Source organism: Lactuca serriola, chromosome 5, assembly GCF_051521515.1.
Source record: "Lactuca serriola cultivar US96UC23 chromosome 5, Lser_US96UC23_V15, whole genome shotgun sequence".
NCBI classification, from domain to species: domain Eukaryota; kingdom Viridiplantae; phylum Streptophyta; class Magnoliopsida; order Asterales; family Asteraceae; genus Lactuca; species Lactuca serriola.
The window spans coordinates 84,108,376-84,128,747 of NC_136412.1; positions in this window are offsets into that span (position 1 = coordinate 84,108,376).

Below are 20,372 nucleotides of genomic sequence, written 5' to 3' on the forward strand. Positions count from 1 at the left end.
CAAAATAAATTAATGAGCTTTAATTTGAAAATTTTGAAGTAAGATAGTAAGTTCATTAATGAATTTAATATTTATTTATTACTATATTTATTGTAATTATAACATTAAAGTATTATATGGAATTTATCAAAATAGAAAAACTAATAAAATCATATGAAAAAAAATTAATTTAAAATAACCACAAAATAACATTGGATAAATTGAATAAAAATATAAAATGTTCCAGAAAAAAGATTCATTTATTAGAGTAGAGCATCTCCATATAACCTCAAATTCGAATTTATCAAACATGAATATTTAATTCTTCACTGGTGTATGTATAAAGATTCTGTTGTCAATGTTTATGTAAACAAAACTAATAAAAATGTAAAAGAGGATTGTAAAAGGGTGAGAGCATGGAGGGATGATGAGAGTTTGATTCTCAACACGTGCTCCGAGCAGAAAAGGAGGATACAAACCTAATCATATCTTCAAGTGTTCCTCGATTCGTATCTCCTCTTTTATCGTGTTTGATTAAATTTATTATTCTCATTCAAACATGCACATTTTCCTTTATGTATTTATCTTGATTTTCCATTTCCACATACGCCTTATGTTCGTTTCTAGAGGAGTGTTTTTTTTTTCATTGTTATTAAAAGTAGATGATTAATATTTGGTCATATCAGTATAAGATTTGCATGAAAGACATATTATTACACGATAAAAACTTGATTTTGCAGTCAAGTATATTTTTGAAATTCATTTGACTTAAAAAACCCAAAATCACCAGCATTGGTGCCAACCTCACGTTTTACTAAATCGTCTCACGATGACGGTTTTTGACTTCTTGTTATCTCCCATTCGAGTCATTTGAATAATCACGAATGAATTTCCACTTTTGTACATCTAGTGCTTCTAGTTTTTATCGTTTCTATAGGAGTTCTGTAAAAAGCATTTTATTATATTCAATTGCCCTTCCTAGAGATTATTCCCATCACTCTCCAATAATTCCCATATCCTCCAAGGATGTTAGGCAAGATGATCCGCTCTGGCTTTTCCTATTTATCGTTGCAATTGAGAGTCTCAATCTCGCGATGAAGGCTGGCACGCAGGAACAAGTTCCTATTTAAGGGTGTAAAAATTTCTAATAGTAGTCACGTAATTTCTTATATATTTTACGCGGAAGACACATTTTTTGTTGATAAGTGGTTAAGAAACAACATTAAAAACATGGGCCGCATAATATGATATTTTCATATCATTTCATGTTTAAAGGTGAAAAACATGAATCATGTGTATTTGGAATTTGCGCTCGAGAAATGTCACAAGTTGCGCGAGATTTCATGGTTGCCAAGTTACTCCTTTGCCATTTAAATTTTTTGGAACCGACAAATATATTATAAAGGCTGCACTAGCAAGATGCTAGGGAAGCGAAATAATACAAAATAATTAGTTTTAACAAGATAACGCCTACATACTCTTATCCGCATTTTAGCGGATTGTTACACCATAAATTCCAATCCAAGACACCTTTTTGATTCTATGTTTTATCCAAGTGTATAATACCAATTTGATATTATCCACTATCTTCGTCGGTTGACTTCTAATGTTTACGAAAATTCCCGTTTCTTGACTTATAGAGGCACCAAATTGTCTCATATTTTATAGCTTCGGCAACTTTCTTATCCTTTGGGCAGTTTCCCCATCTTCTGTCATTCAGCACCTCGTTTGCCATTTAAATGCTTTGAAGTTCCTTTTGGCGATAATATGACCCATTTAAAACTGGTAACTTATAATTACTAATATAATCCAATACTTTCTCTTAGGCCATCAAAAGTTCTCTGGTTCCCAAACAAACTTAGGTGTTGTTTGTTTTTTGTGTGCGTATTTTCTTAGCCTCTTTTGTATATGACGTGCATACATTAGGTTTTATAAACTGTTTGTTTTTTAAGACTGCTTACTTAAAAAGGTTTGCACATCCTCTTCTTGATGCACATGTCGACTATAGTCTTCTAATCTATTCAGACATCTTCTAGCCTAAAAAAAATGCACATATTTTTGTTTCTTTTTTAACATAGATTTATTATATATCTATGATAAACAATTTTTAATAAAAAATTTACAATACTTAAATAAAAAAGTTTGACGACATAATAACGACATTTGTGACAAATTTATAAATAAAAATTTAATTAGAATAATGATCATCGGAGCTCTTTATATAGATATGAAAAAAAAGTCTAATACTATCTTATTTTTTTTGTGCCAAATTTTGTAAAATTTTATTTAATACAGTATCATTTATTTATTCGCAAAAATATTTATGCAATCCTTTTAAATGATTTAGTTGAAAAACTAAATTAAAATTTTTAAAAATTTCATTTAGATCAAAAAAAAATTCTATCCATTTTATGTGTTAAATTTTTTATCCCCAATTATAATGTTTAGGTATATAAATTTGTGACAAAATTTTGTTGGTTTTATCAAATATATGCTTTAATTTGTATCATTTAATTTTCACCTTTTATATAATAATATATAAAAGTTGATCTACATTTGTTAATTATCTATAATAAAGTGATAAAATTATTAAAAAAGACTTTTAAGTTTTTTTTAATTAGTTTAATTAGATTTTAGTTTATTCTACCAGTCCGTAGATGATAAAAAGCAAACAATTTTCTTATTTTAGATTGCATGCGTTTGGTCTACCTCTTCTATTATAGAGGTCTGTAGATGTGGTCTGTATAATGCGATCATTTTGCCTAAGAGAAAACAAAGAACATCTTACATTACGTAATACGGTGCTAAACAGCTAAAGTATGCTGTCTGTTTACTATTTTTTTGTTGCTTAAAGCTCCGATATGTGTTCTTGACAATATAGAAAAATGTGGTAGAAGATTCATATGGAGCGGAAACAACGACAAGAACAAGTTTGTTGGGTGTGTGTGGGCTCAGATATTCGCAAAAAAACCCGAGAACTTGGAGTTAGAAGTTTTTGGGTTCTTAATAATGTCAGACGATATGATCGGAATCGCTATGTGTGGTGGTTAGAGCCGCATCCATGAGCACCACACTCTCGAGGAAAGGTGTGGGCATACACAAGGAGTTGGTTGAAAACATAGAAATGAATTGGGCATACACGAGGAGTTAGTTGAGAACTTAGAAACGAATTGTTATCTCAAACGTACCCTATTCCAAATCCTCACAATCTCAACCTCAAATTGTAACTAGTGACCAATTTGTTGCTTTAACCTAACAACCTAATCAATACTTGCAACAAACCCAACAAGGTTATAATAACTCATTGACGTTTTATATTCTAAACTTCCAACCACCACCACCAGCAAAATTTCAATTTAATCCCTTTGTGTGTCAAAGAAGTAATTCAACCCTTTAACAAACTCAACAAACTTCAGAAAGTAACGAGAAAGATGATGATGAATGTTAGTATTTTGACTGTATCAATTTGAAAAATGTTTGTTGAATGTTTGTTTTCATTTTGGTTTATATAAGACTTTAATTTGAACAATGTATGTGGAATATTATTAATCTTTGTTGAATGTTTGTTTATTATGAATATATGTTGCAAATTGTCTAAGATGGTTAACTGTCTCTTTGGGGTTGTTAAAAAAAATAGGAATGATAAAAAAACAAAATATGCAAAAATTGGAAATTAAAATTGCCATATGACATGTCATCACTGGTGCTTATCTGAAAAAAAAAAATATTTTTTATCTATACCGACGACATGTCATCGCTATAGCTTATACTAGAAAAAAAGCATTTTTCATGTCCTGACAACTTGTCGATGCTATAGGTGACACTTGTCTAGACAACATATTGTTTGTATAGGTGTCACCTATATCGATGACAAGTCATCGACATATGTATTTAATATTTTTTTTTGAAAATCCTTTCCTGACGAATCCTTTGGCGACGACTTGTGGTCCCTACAAGTGACATCTATCTCAATGACATCTATCTCGATGACTTTTTCAAGTTATAGTGTGGAAGAAATAATGGCTATATGTCGTCGGTATGAGCTATCCCGGAGACATCGTGTGCATAGGGTAAAAAATATTGTTGCTATGGGGGTTTTCTTGTAGTGGAGCTAGAGTGTGGTTTAGGTTCACGCGACTACCCTTTCTCTCTCTCTATCTCTCTCTCTCTCTCTCTCTCTCTCTCTCTCTCTCTCCATTTGGCCAACAATAATTTTATTTATTTGTTTTGAATCGCAATGGTAATAAATTTGAATAAACCTTTTTTCCTTTGTTTTTAACAGCAACAATCAAAACATTTAATATATATATATATATATATATATATATATATATATATATATATATATATATATATATATATATATATATTTAGGAATTTATAACCCTTTAAATAAACTCTTCAATTCCATAATCAAAATCAGATAATCTTCTATTTTGTTATCTCTATTTCATTCACTAGTTGTGAAACCCGTATATTATACGGGTTAATTAAAACATAATGTTAAACATGAGCGATTAGATGAAAAGTTTATTTTGAATTTGAAATATGAAATAAGTGAAAATTATGAAAAAAAAAACGTGCAAAAAATAAATTAATTAAAATTATGTGTTTAATTGTTAGACCCGTGTATTAAACGAGTTATTATAATAACATGTTAAATACAAATGTTTAAAGTGTAAATTTATTTGAAATTTAAATTGAAATTTCAAATTTGAAATTAATAGTTATTATAGTAGGTTTAATTTATGGAAACTAAATTAATGATATAGTGGAAATGAATAATCTATACTAATAAAAGAGTAGCTCTTTTGCCAAGTGTCACAATATTAGACATTTTAATTAATGTGTTGCCACTTGTCAATCTATTAGTTTTCCATTTTAAATTTATTAAACCTACTCATTAATGTGATCATATTTTAAATTTTAAATTTTAAATTATTGTTTTCATTAATTCACAAATAAAAAATATCTAATATATATTAAAAATTAATTTTATATATTTATTTGAATCAATGATTATAATTTCACATAACTAATAAAAAATATCTCTTAAATTAATAATTTATTTAAAATAACTTATTAATAATTTTGAGTTTTCACTCTAAAAGTTCGATTAATTTTATAACCGTGGTTCCCACGGGTTATAAACTAGTGAAGTAATTGACAAGTCAAAAATAAATATATTTCAAAATTATGACAAAATGACATGTGGCCAAATAAATGAGAGAATGACAAGTGGCAATAACATTTTCATTTATTAAGGTAGATTTTAACAAAAAACATGAATGTCAACAACCCAACCCCAAGATGGTGTAGAAAAAAATATTATGATTCTAGTTTAACCACGCCAACTAGAAACACTTTCACTTTCGATATATCGATCATGGTTTAATGTCCCCAACTTGATAACCCTATTTAACTGCCTCTACAACTTCAGTACCAAAATGTTCAACAATACTACCCTATGAAAATGCCAAATGTAAACCCCAATATGTTCAACAACTTTGTCACTTTTCCTAATCAACTTTCAACAAATCAATCCTATTCTAGAAACCTCCAACTCCAAAACCAAGTCTCACTCTACCACATTAAACCAAAAGCGTCAATAACTCGGATGAAGAATTGTAAGAGAAACTCAACGCCTCACCCCTTTCATTCCACAAAGGAAAAAGAATTGGCGACAAATAAAACAAAGCCCAATCCTAAAGGGTGAACTCTGAGAGAAGAGTTGATGTTGACACAATATTGGGTTCACATTTTGAAGGATTCACATCTAGAAAATGGACAATCAATTGATCATTTTTGGCAACACATTACATTAAGATTTAGGTATTGCGGATGATAATTGTGACATCCCAAATTTTATGGCCTATTAAAAACTTTTTCTTTTTGCTTATTTTAAAAAGCATTTATTTTATTAGTGCAGAATTTGTCCCAAAACATTACTAATTTGAGATGATATCACTATCAAAGCATTTATGCAGAAATAGTTTTCATTAAGATTTAAAATTTTAAATGTCACAACTGATAAAGAAAACTTAAGCATAAACTTGTCTTTACACGCCTTGCAATAACTTATTATACTAATGACCTAAATTCCTCGAATCTCTCACCAGATTCAGACATCACTATCCACGAACCTTCGTACGGCTACCTGTGATATAAAGAAACTAAATGAGTCAGGATTGGAAGCCTAGTGAGCATATAGGTTTTTCAACCACAAATAATATAATTAAAATCTTATATATATATATATATATATATATATATATATATATATATATATATATATATATATATATATATATATATATTAAGGGTGAGCAAAAACCGCTACGCAACAAAAATTAACCGCAAAAACCGCACAAACCGCAATCGATTAACCGCAACCACAATAAAAACCGATGGTGAGGTTTTCTTTTTTCCAAAAACCGCAAACGTGCGGTGCGGTGCGGTTATTGGTTTTCAAAAACTGCAAAAAAAACCGCACCGCACCATATATATTATATACAATTCTTTTATTAATTATTAACATATTAAATATTAAATATAAGACCGGTTTCATTGATGAAAGATGGATAAATACTAGAAGACAAAAGTATTTTATGTTTAACTTTAGAAAATGGTGAAATTAGACAATTTTAAGATATTTATTGTTACTTACTAATGGTTTGATGTTTTTAAGATATTAGTTGTTTGTGATTTAAGTTAATTTTCTTATACCTTAAGGTTTTTTATATTATTACAAGTAATATGTTTGAACTTTTAAAACCGTTTAAGCTGTAAACTATGGTTAAAAACCACACAAAATAAAGATACCAAATTCATGCGGTTAATAACCGCAACACAAAAAAAAACAAAACCGCACCGCAAAAATAACCGCCTAACTGAACCGCAAAAATAACCGCACCATGCGGTTTTGAAAATGGATTACCCGCATTTGCGGTTAGTGGTGAGGTTTTAGCTAATAACCGCACCGAACCGCACCGCGCTCACCCCTAATATATATATATATATATATATATATATATATATATATATATATATATATATATATATATGTATGTATGTATGTATGTATATTTGACACCAAGCAATTGACCCCGATTACCAATTCTATTACTCTCACTCCCTGATCCTGAAATCATGATCTCGACGGACCTATCCGAAAGGATCTTTGTAAGCAATGGGTACGATTCCATAGCAATATATGTCAATAAGGCAACCATGAGGGGGACAAAGTGCCCAAATGAACATTCATTCATTTTCCCTGAAAAGCATGATCACTAACAGCTACAAGTGGCAAGCCTACTAGTGTTCCACAAGACTATCTATAATAGTCAATGGTTGTCATCGATACTTTGTTAGATGACTGGTCCCAGTAGAACAATACTATAATGCATGGCCTCTCACAAATAATTTTATTTTCCCACAACCATTCACTACTCATACAATTTAAATATGATAAATAAAATATACAAGTAAAATCATATCATATTATTGCATCTATAACAAATATCAAGAATACAGATAATAAGCACATATAGCATGTAATTTTCTAAATACTTTGTGTATATGTGTAAGGTGAAATTAACTATGCACTCACTTGTTAAAAGTGGATGACATGCGATTAGGGCAGTGCTTTGCCTAACATCTTAGTTTTTCTTTTCAAAAGACCTAGATATAAATATCACTAAGTCTTAGTCTCTATTTCATAATTTTTGCAACTATAATAGTGATAGTCTACATTCCTCAGTAGTCATTGATGTCTAAATCAAAAGATATCAAATAAGGAATAACCAGCTAAGATCTTATCTGAGGTAGGGTCCGTTTGGTATACAGACTATACTGTCTGGAAATCTCACTTTATACACCTCAATAAATCGATCTTAGAGATTACCCCGGTAAGTAGATCAATAAATATTATGACATGGAATCACTGTTAAATCTTATTTAGAACTTCATAGTAACGATTATAAACATAAATATAAGTTAAGCTTAAATCATAATAAGTGCAACTTAAGTTATAGAGTTTCTAGGAAATTGTATGGAAAATTCGAAGGCAGAACTCCAACCCGAAAGCTTCTATTTTCCGCCCTCTAACGACTCTGAGCTTAACTGAAATATTCCAAATATCTAGGGAAAATTCAGATAAAAGGGTGGAAATCCCTAGACAAAAATTTTAGAAGGTGTGTGGAAGAATGTGAATTCTGACTATTATTTATAGGCCAAATTTCATAAAAGTGCGGCATGCCTAGACTAAGGGGGTGATGCACCCTAGCTTGGCCGGCAAGGGTTTCCGCCAAAACGTGACACGTGACACAATGTTTACGTTGAAGCGTAGTAATTTCGTGGAAAATTTATCAAAATTCAAAAAATCATATCATTTTAATACGAGCTCCGTTTTGGATGTTTTTTTATATCCACACATAGATATTTTTGAGTACTATAACGTTAATTTAAACTCTGTTGGCTAATTTCCAATATGTTTTAAATTTAAAATTCTATGAATTCTACACTGCAAACTATCGTGCAAAATTCATAACTTCTTCATACGAACTCCGTTCTCGACTGTCTTTGTATCGACGAAATCCCATTCACAAGATCTTCAACTGTTGCTTACATTCTTTTAGCTAACAATCAACCTAATTTCGATTTTTGTGTCTACATTGTTGTATTGAAACTCTGAAAAATCATAACTTCCTTATACGAACTTGGATTTTGTTATTCTTTATATGTATGCTTTTGGTTTTAAGATCACTACGACTTTCATTTAGATTAGTTAGGATAATAAGCAACCTATCTCCGATTCACATTTTACAACACCCTTTTCCGTATAGGGTTGAACACAAAACTTCGATGAATAATAACTTTTTCATATGAAGTCAGATTTAAGCGTTACTTATATCCCCAAGATCACCATCACAACTACTACAATTTTCTTAAAGACTATGAATCTTAAATATTATTTTATGTTTGATGTTTATTTTAGCCTTATTTATTAACTTTGTAAAATATATATTTTTACACAAATATTATATATACAGAATATTTATCAAATTTCCATGTACATAATATATAAACACATATAGTAAAACAATTCTCGGCAGTCTAATGGACATTCTCAGGTCCCATAAATTTTTTCTCTCCATCCTCAAGCTAACAAGATAGCATATGCCATTTCTATCCGTACAATGTGTCATAAGGAGCCATCTTAATGCTTGAATGGTAGCTTTTATTTTTGTAGGAAAATTCAACCAATGGTAGATGCTCATCCTAGTTACCCATGAATTCCAAAATACATGCTTCTAAAACATCCTCCAGTGTTTGAATCGTTCTTTCACTTTGGACATCTTTCTAAGTATGATAAGTCGTACTTAAACACATTTTTGTACCCATTTCTTCATGTAATGCCTACCAGAATCTTAATGTTAAACAACTATCTTGGTACAACACAATCGTCAAGAGAAAACCATGAGCTCTCAATATCTCTTTCACGTACATTTTAGCGAGCTTTTCCATAGACCATTTCTCACTGGTTGCTATGAAATATGCACTCTTTATTAATTGGTCGGCAATCACCCAAACCATATTGTGGCCTCCTTTCCTTCCAGTTAGTTTGGTTATGAAATCCGTGATCATATCCATCAACTTACCGATGGGTATTGATAATGGATCGAAATTCCCATACAGTTTCTGATGTTGAGTCTTTACTCTTATGTAGGTCACATATTCAGCCACATATTTAAAAACATCAAGTTTCATTTTTTGCTACCAGTAATATGGTTTCAAATCCGTATACATCTAGGTGCTACCTGGATAGATAGAGTACATGGTTTTGTAAGACTCTTCCATGAGAAGATCTCTTATTCCTACCATCTTGGGTCCCAAATTCTACTTTGGAATACCTTCGACTCTTGGTTATTCGTTCCTAATACTAAGATTTTGCCCAAACATTTTTCCTTTCGTTCATCTACTTTCAAAGCATCATTATGAGCTTTCCTGATACTTTTCATAATCATTGAGACAATTTCAATTCTTATCTCTCTTGGTATTTTCCATTAGAAGTTTGTTTTTATACTCAAAGCATTTGCTATAACATTTTCCTTACCAGGTTGGTAAATTATTTCACAATATAATCCCTGAGTAATTCTAGACAGCGTCCCTGTCTCATATTCATCTCCTTTTGATCAAAGAGATACTAAAGACTCTTATTGTTAGTGAAAAGTTTGCACTTGGTACCATATAGATAATGCCTCCAAACCTTTAGTGCAAAAACCATTCATGGCAACTCGAAATAATGAGTGGGGTATTTCTGTTTGTGGATTTATAGTTATTGGGATGCATACACTATTATCTTAGCTCTCTGGTTCAGAACACAACCTAACTCAACTCCTGATGCATCAATGTAAACCGCAAAATATATGTAAAATCCCCCATTTCTCATAACCAATTAAAACATTTTCTTTACACTTTATAATTTGAGATGTGAATATTCCTAGTTAAGTAAACCATTTTTAAGATAACAAAAGTTATGCAGTTTATTGAAAACCTCGAGGATGTCATCGTTCATATCCGAACATACATTACAACATAAATACTAAAAGTTCATGAAACTACTAGGCACATTTCTTTATTCCACTCAGCATCCTAACTACACTACTGCAACCTTGGTTCCACTACCTGTGATGCATAACAATGAGTGGGTGAAGTTTGGGAAAACCTGGTGAGATACGTAGGGTTTTCAAAACCATAATAGTTTAATGTTAATAATATCATTTCTACAAACCAACTTTACTAGATAATACATATAAAGTATAACCTAAGACTAACTACCCAACCTAACGGATCCTCACAGATCCTAATGTAACAATTATCTGGAGGAATCACGCAACCTGATAAATCACTTGAGTAGCTATTTGAATACACAACTAAGGTTGTCCTTGGCTAGTGTAAGTCATATAAAGACAACCAATATTCAAAGATTTGATAAATATGGTATCCCATTTTATCTACGTCCATGGGTTATAAGTCCATGCTAGCAATGTAATTCACTAGACTGCCTAGAATAGTCAAGTGTTTTCATCTACTCTGGTCGATAACCCATACATACTTTTCAGTTGTCTGATCTGGACTTACCATTTTCAGTCATCCAAGAAAGAGGAGAAACACTCCTATATGATCTCACACACCCTATCCTAGTCATGATACCTAATCGATATCTAACTTAATTTCAACTACGTATCATTTAAAAGTCTTATTCTTAGCTTAAGGCAAGACTTATAACTAAAGGAAAACCGATTTCCATTACAAGTTATAATTTAATAGTATTACCCTAATTATACAAATAGAAAATATCACCAATAATACAGTCAAGCATTTAATGTCTCATATAAATAATACTTGTATTTTAGATTATGATTTTGATAGTACCTACACACTTACCTGACAAAAGTTTCTGGCGATTAATGAATCAGGAAAAGCTTCGCCTTACACATTTTCGAAAAGACCTAGATGTACATAACGCTAAGTCTTTAGTATATTACTCAAAGGGTTTAGATTCCTCAATAGTCCCAAAGTCTACTTCATGATCTAAACAAGGAATAACTAGGTAGGATCATATCGGAGGTAATGTCCGTTTAGTATACAAAGTATACTGTTTGGAAATCCCACTTTAAACACCTCACTAAATCTAACCTAGGCATTACTCCCCAAAGTAGATCAAGCAGCATAATGAGTTGGAATCATTTATAAATCTTACTTATAAGTTCCTTTTAATGACTTATAACAAAGATTTTAAATTACACAGTAGCAGAGTAAGTGTATCTCACTTACAAAGTACAATAGACGAGAACCGGGATCTACGTGGGCGTAATACTGACACATGATCTTCTACTTGAAGGCTATTACTCAGATGAGTACGCAGGGGCATCGCAGGGCATCCTCGCCGAATAGAATGAAGGAAAAATGGGCTAAATAACGAAAATTTTAGAGATAATTTGATAGGATGGTGTGAGGAAAAATGAAGGAATAAGTTGCAATTTATAGGTTGAATTCTTGGTATGCATGTTGTGCATCATGGGGGCGTGATGTGCTGCTGGTCAGTACAGAGGGACCTGGAAAAATGATGGCCTAATACATGTCACAAAGTTGGTGGGGTTGCATGGTCTTTTCGGGCGCACAACACTCCTGACGCGCACGCGTACCATTTTTTTGATTTTCAAAATTGCATATCTTCTTCATACTAACTCGGTTTTTGACATTATTTATCTCCATGCTTACCTATCGATGAGATCTAGAAGTTTTGTTTAGACTTCATTGCCAAATTTTGACTTTATATATTTCGCACATGCTTAGACTGTTACAGCCCATATAAAAAGCATAACTCTCTCATCCGGTGTCCGTTTTCGACAGACTTTTTATCGTTGGACTTCCAACAACAAGATATGAAACTCTCGTTTAGATTACTTTGGGTGAAACTTGACCAATCTAAATTCAATTTTTGAGCAGAATACTGATATGCCGAAACTTAGAAAAATCATAACTTCCTCTCGTGAAGTCAGATTTAGATGCTCTCTATATGCATGCTCTCGATTTAACGACTACTATGACTCTTGTTTAGATCACTAAGGCTAAAATGTAATTTATCAAAAATCTACTTTTTACGAGACGATAAGTCGTGCTGGTTAAATCGCAAAACTTCGAAAACATAACTTCTTCATATGAAGTCGGTTTTGAACGCTCCTTATATCTCCAAAATCTTTATGACGTATACCACAACTAGGTCAATATTATTTTTCATAAGTAATCTTTTATCTTTGATGCATATTTTAATTTTATTTATTTTGTTATTAAATATTCATATAATTTACACATAATATCCTATTTAACACATGTAAGCACACAAATATATGAATAATCATTTCTTATTCATTCATATAAAGATTACAGTTGTTGACCAAAGCATTTATAAACTATGAGTTAATTTAGCAGGAAATGCGGCGTTACAATTATCTCCCCCTTAGGATGATTCCGTCTCCAGAATCATGTAGCAACAAGGGGTAGTCTAGAACCCATTACCTGTTATGATTATGTGCTAGTATGCTATGTTATTATGTGATATGTGATAGGAGGGGTAGTCTAGAACCCATTACCGGTCGAAAAGACCGAAGGGGTAGATAGTACCAAGTTATCTTAGACAGTTTATGACATATGTGTTATGATATTATGTGGTAGTGGTAGGGGTGAAATGGTCCCCTGATACTGGTCTAAAGGATCGAAGGGGTAGGCAAACACCCTGATATGCTAGGCAAGATACCGGTCGATAGGACCGAAGGGCAGTCCAGCACCCTGATATACTAGGCAAGGTACCGGTCGACAGGACCGAAGGGGTAGTTAGTACCCAATTATGTTATGAATTATATGTTATGTATGGTATATGTTAGGATGGGGGAACTGACTAAGCATTGTGCTTACAATTTTTAGTTTTGTTTTCAAGTACCTCTTCGTCGGAGGGAAGGAGCCGACACGATAGCTGCGCATCACACACATGATTTCCGCACTAAGATGTTATGGAATTGTACTCTGACATGTTATTAATAATCTATGACACATTTTTATGAATTTTAATTATGGGTTTACGAACTTATATGTTCTCGATGATGTTTTCCAGTAAACGATTTTATAAGTTACTTAATTAAAAACGAAATTTTTGGCTTTGAATTTTGGGATGTCACAATATATACATATATATATATATATACATACATATATATATATATATATATATATATATATATATATATATATATATATATACTTAACACATAAATAGTAGTTAAGGCATCCTCATATATTATACTAGTTCTAGAGTCTAAGACAACTAAGGCATTTACTCTAAAGTAATCTATAAAACACCTCATCAATCATAGTTAGCTTCTAAGTTTAAGTCTAGAATTTTTCAAAATTTCTAGTTCGCTTAAACAATTATATGGAGGAATTACCGAACCTGATGAATCATTTGAGAAACTATTTGACTACTCAGCTAGAGGTGTCCTTGGTCATTGTAAGTCATATAAGGGCAACCAATGTTTAGAGATTTTAGCAATATGGTATCCCAGTTTACATAAATCCATGGGTTATCAATCCATGCTAGCAACAAAATTCACTAGACTGTCGAGAAGAATAAAGTGTTGCCATCTACTGTATTCGATGACCCATACATACTTGCTAGTTGTCTGATCTAGACCCACCATTTCTGGTCATCCAAGAAAGAGGAGAAACACTCCACTCTGATATCATACACCTTATCCCACTCATGAGGTCTAATCGATATCTAAGTTAATTTCAACTAAGTATCCTTTAAAAGTTTTATTCTTAAGCTAAGTCAAGACTTATAACTAAAGGCAAATTGTTTTCCAATGCGGTTTCAAATTCAATAGTACTTCCCTAATTATACAAATAGCATATAGCACCGATAATACATGCAAGCATTTAATGTCTTATATAAATAATACTTTTATTTTAGATTATGATTTTGATAGTAATTACGCACTCACCTGACAAAAGTGTCTAATGATTGGTGAATCGGGTAGAGCTTCGCCCTACACCTTTTCCAAAGACCTAGATGTACATAACGCTTAGGGAATCGTTTATGAATCTTACTTATTGGTGAATCGGGTAGAGCTTTGCCTTACACCTTTTCCAAATATGAAATTTAGAGAACTTTGCATATATCTTATCATTCTTCAGAACTTCTAACACTTCACACTAATGCTTTCCATGCTCTTGTTGGCTCTTTGAGTATATCAAAATATCGCCGATGACATTATTACAGATTTATCTAGAAAAGGTTTACAAACCCGATTCATCAAATCCATAAAATGATACTGGAGCATTGGTCACTCCAAACGACATAACCAAAAACTCGTAGTATCCATATATTATTATGAAAGACATCTTATCAATGTCTTGTACTCTTACCTTTAGTTGATGATACCCTAACCTGAGATCAATCTAAAAAAAACCACCTTACACCTTACAGTTGATCAAATAGGTTATCAATTCTATGCAATGGGTATTAATTCTTGACCATTGCTTTGTTCTGCTAATTTTCAATCCATTTTAAACTTAACAGTCTATGAAGGTTACATTACAGAATTCCATGTAAAATTAATAACTTCTTCATATGAACTCCATTCTCGACTTCTTTATATCGACATATTCTTATTCAGGACATCTTCAACTCTAATTTGCATTGTTTTGGCTAACAATCAAGTGATTTTAGTTTTGATTTCTATGTCCACACTATTGCATCGAAACTTTGAAAAATCATAACTTCCTCATACGAAGTCGGATCTTGGCATTCTTTATATGTGCGATTTCGTTGTTACAATCAATAGGACTTTCATTTGGAATACTTAGGCTAATAGACAACCTATATTTGATTCACTTTTTACAAGACCCTTTGACGTATACGGCTGAATGTCAAACTCTGACAAATCATAACTTCCTCATATAAAGTCATATTTAAGCGTTTCTTATATCCCCGGCATCGTCATCACAACTAGTATAATTTTTATCAAGACTATTTATCCTAAATAATATTTTATTTTTAATGTTTGTTTTAGCCCTATTTATTAAAATTTTGAAATACGTTTTTACACAAATATTATATGCACATAATATTTATCAAATTTCCAGTTACAAAATATACATACATATATATATATATATATATATATATATATATATATATATATATATATATATTCAAACAATTCTATTTTTTTATTCATAAAAGTATTATGCTTGTTGAACACCGCAAATAAATCTTTTGTAATTATGCATAGCGAGAAACATGGGTGCTACAATGACCGTACTAAACACCATGTAAATTCAATGTTTCGATAAATATTGAAGAGTTTTTCAAAGATGAATGAGTTGTAGAATGACCTAAAAACCCAAAAAGGAGAAGAGACATGGTGATGAATAAATTCTTCAAGATGCATTTCATTTTTATCATGATGAAACGGGAAAACCATTCAAGTTTAACAACCATCGAAACTGTTATCTTATAGTCCAAAATGGAAATAATTTAAAACCACATTCATACTTGGACGAGAAGTAAGAAAAGGGATAGAAATGGTGTTGAGTGGATATACGACATTTTTTGATGTTCGTGTCCGTTTAGATGTAAATGATGGCTACGAGCTCGAGTTAAAAGAAATTGTATGATCGATGGGCATGGACAAACCTAAAAAGAATGGGAAGTGGTCTTCTTTAAATGCCGCATTTGGACATCATCAACGAAACATAATAAATGAGGAAAATGATAGAGACGTTTGATTGATACAACTAGAATTTTGTTGAACAGTTGACATTTGAAAAAAAACATGCCAAAAAATGATCAGGCGTACATTAAAAAATAAATAAATAAAAATATGTAATTTTTTTATGTAAGGCGTCGATCATTGTTTGGGAGACACCTTCCAACTTTCTTTGAATATGGAGGAGGAGATGGCAAAAAAATATTTCCGCTAGATTTTTTTAATTTTTATTTTTTTTATTAAATCGTGGTTTTCCTTTAGTTGTGGTTCTCCAAAGGAAAACTGGTATTCTCTATAACCTTCGACTATGATACCATTTCTGCACACCCCGTTAAAGCAGAAACATGGGACGCTACAATACAACGGGTCACATAGCAAAAGTTAAAAAACAATACCAACCATAGTATTAAAAAGAATTACAATTTACAATGACTTTGAATAGCTTTTTTTAAAATAAATTACAATGTATTTGAAAGACAACACAAAAAATGCTCCTACAAGTGTCGTGTCTCTACGTGCCTCTTACTAGGTGATTCCTAAAAAAACATGTAAAACGAGCATCAAGTATAAAAACAGTTGGTGAGTTCACAGGTTAAAAATAATATTGGTTTCATGAATCATAATCGAAGTTTTGATAGATGTTTACATAAATAAAAGTATATTGCTAAAATGAGTAAATAAGTTTGCATAAACAAGTTCGTTGTCATCATGAGAAATAAAGTACGTTGCCCAAATGAGATGCAACGTTTATATTCTCATGGGAAATAAAGTTCGTTGCTAATATTCATTGCTATAATGAGCAAACAAGTCCGTTACTGCATGGAGCAAACAAGTTCATTGGTAAGGCAAGTAAATAAGTTTCTAGTAATAAAAGTTCGTTGCTGTAACGAGAAACAAAGTTTGTTGCTATAATAAGTAAGCTAGTTTGTATGTATAGGAACAAACAATGACTTCACAACCACGCCTATGACTGACGTCTTATCAAGATCTATGCTTATCGTTCCATAGATTAATATGGTATCGCACCCTTAAGCAATCGAGCGAGTGAGGAGTTGTCAATTCCTAATAGCGCTATCCATAATGACCATTTCCTCAAAGAGTTAATGGTTGGAGTAAAGTGGAAGGGACTTAAGACGATAAGGCCTGATGTTTCAAGTTCCATAAACATACACAAAAAATATAGAAATCAATTTTGATACAAATTAATTTAAAGACAATGACCAATAAATAGTTATTCAGACATGCTTTTGCACTACCCCAAAACATAAAAACTGAAAATAGGGGGATACGTGAATAATCACAATGCTTTGAGATGATGCAAATGATGTCTTGAACTAAGTTCCACTTGTATCACCACCGATTCCTAAAATAATGTGTCACACCCCAAAACCATGAACGGCGGAAATGTTCTAGGGTGGAGGACGTCATGTACAGTATCACAACAATGAATAGTAGTAAACAAGCAACAACATCATCCATTGCATTAATAATATAATTTTAATATAAGTGTTCTGATATGTCTAATAGACACTAAAGTATAAATCAAAATGAAAGATGAGTCTCGAACGAACTCCATCTTCTCTAAACCTTGCATCGGTACCTGTCTACTGCTGACCTGAGGATACAAGTTATTTTGAAAGAGAGTATCAGCTTTAAAGCTGGTGAGAACATAAGTATTTTAGTGTCTTAATTTGTATGTAAGTTTTTTTGTACGTATATGAAATGTAAGTATTTGTACGTATAAGAAATGTAAGTATGAAAACGTTTTGGACATCCTAGAAAGCCCTATGCTTCCTACTGAAAGTAGCCTTCTACCAAGGCATCTAGTATCTGTGTGTGTCTCTTGTAAGAGTGTGTATTTTCCCAAATCTGACTATCATTAACCAAAATTATAGTTTCTACATTACCGTGTATCGTGTGAATGTAATGGGAAAATGAAATAGTACTATGTTGTAGTATCAAATAACTACAACCGTACCAACTACCTTAATTCTATGGTAATTTCGTAAGTACTATAGTATTTGTAATAAGTGACTACTTTTGTACTATTTTGCCTTATTTGAGGGATAAGGCATAATGTGATGGCTAGATCCCAGGCTAGACGCTCCCATGTCAAAGAGATTTTGGGATGCATACATGACCCCTGCATGTTTGCAAGCCGCGAACATCCACATTACTATGATCATGTATAGCCAATATAACTATCACAATGCGTTGTGATTCATTGGTATAGTTAGATCCTGAAACCGTTCCATGCTATAGCATCGAGTGATGTCTGTCCTATTATCGTATATGTAAACGCACTCATGTAAGCGTATCATTGTAAACGTACTCATGTAAGCGCATCAATGTAAACGTACTCATGTAAGCGTAATCATGTAAACGTATCTATCTAGTAGTATAGTAATGTACTGTAAGGTTCTGAGTGTGTTAGCTGTAATGTGTGTTCTCTATCTATCTAGCATGTATAGTAATGTACTGTGTGTACTAGCTGTAATGTATGTTCTCTCCCTGTCTAGCAAGTATTGACTCATGAATGAACTGACTCGTGGTATGATTCCGCATTCTAGTAATCGTATTAGTATCTTCCTAAACTACCCATATGGTAGCTTAATAGTAATGTAACTGGTACGTATGAACATGGAAGTATACCCTTGCTACCCAAGGGTATTGAACTGACTGGAAGAACCTTTATGAATATATATATATATATATATATATATATATATATATATGTACACATGATATATAACTGATATTTAAACGACCTTCGGACGGATACCCGATACCCTACGAGACCACATCCCAACGGGGAAAAGGAAATAAAGCGGGTTAGCCTTCCTAAGTCCTTTAAACATTACTTATATAACTATACATATCTAGGCATGCAATTGAAAATATAAAAGCATAAAAGAAGTTTTGTAAAACCATTGAAAAGTTTAGTATATAAGAAAAGATGACTTGATGTCAAATTGTAAAACGATTTGAAAGCAGTTGGTTTGATAAGAACAGTGTAAAGTATAAGGAAAACATTTGTTTTGAATCATAACTATAATAGGGTTTTGAAAAGGTACACTCAGTCTGCAAGACAATTTAACAATGAGTTTTAACTGAGTAATAACGTGTTGGAAAGCCATTTGAAGTAAACTGTTTGGTAAAACAGCTAACAGAGTAGTAAATCCTTTTGTATGCTACTTATTAATCACATGTGATTAATATAATAACTAGAATGGTTCAACTTTTATCCCCCCATAAAAGCATTTAAAAACATTTAAATCATTGATTAAGGGGTATGAACTCACCTGCAGCAAGTGGTTGGGATGAACAGACTGTATAGGATGCTAGGTGTCAAGTGAAGACTTGTACACAACTTATGATCCTAGATAACATATAATATCACATATGTGTAACCAATTAGCCTTTAAATAACTAATAAACAAAGCTAAGACACTCGAGGACATGCTAAACACGTTATATAAGTGTTATAGGTCCCTAGGAGTGCATGTAAGTGTTGTAAGGAAAGGCTAGTGTGCTTGGGGTTCAAGGAAAATTCCATTTGGGAGTTTACGGTTTTGTGGTCACTAACAAAAGAGGTTACGGTCGTAAACCATTGGGTTTACGGTCGTAAGCTCACCCACTTGTTGACCATTTGATGTTTGAAGCCTTAAAAGTCCCTAGAAGCTTTTCTACTTGATGTATGTGACCAAGGAAGGTACTAGGGCACCATTTCACTCCTAATTGGAGTTTACGGTCCCTAAACCATTTTCCTTTGGGTTTACTAGCATAAAATCATAAGGGTTATGGTATTTGGGGGTTTTCAACTCCTTAGCTCATCAAGGTAATAGTCTAGGTTAGATTCTAGGCATAAGGAATAAATATGGGACATTTATACACTCTTTGGGGTGTTTACGGTTTTGGGAGATCCCCAAACCGTAAACACATATAAATGAGTGTTTTCTAGTGCTTTTATGTGATAAACACATCCAAGAAGGATCTAGACAAGTCCCTAAGGCATTGTGAAGCACCAAGGCACCCTAAGGCACCCTTTGGCACCTTAACTTG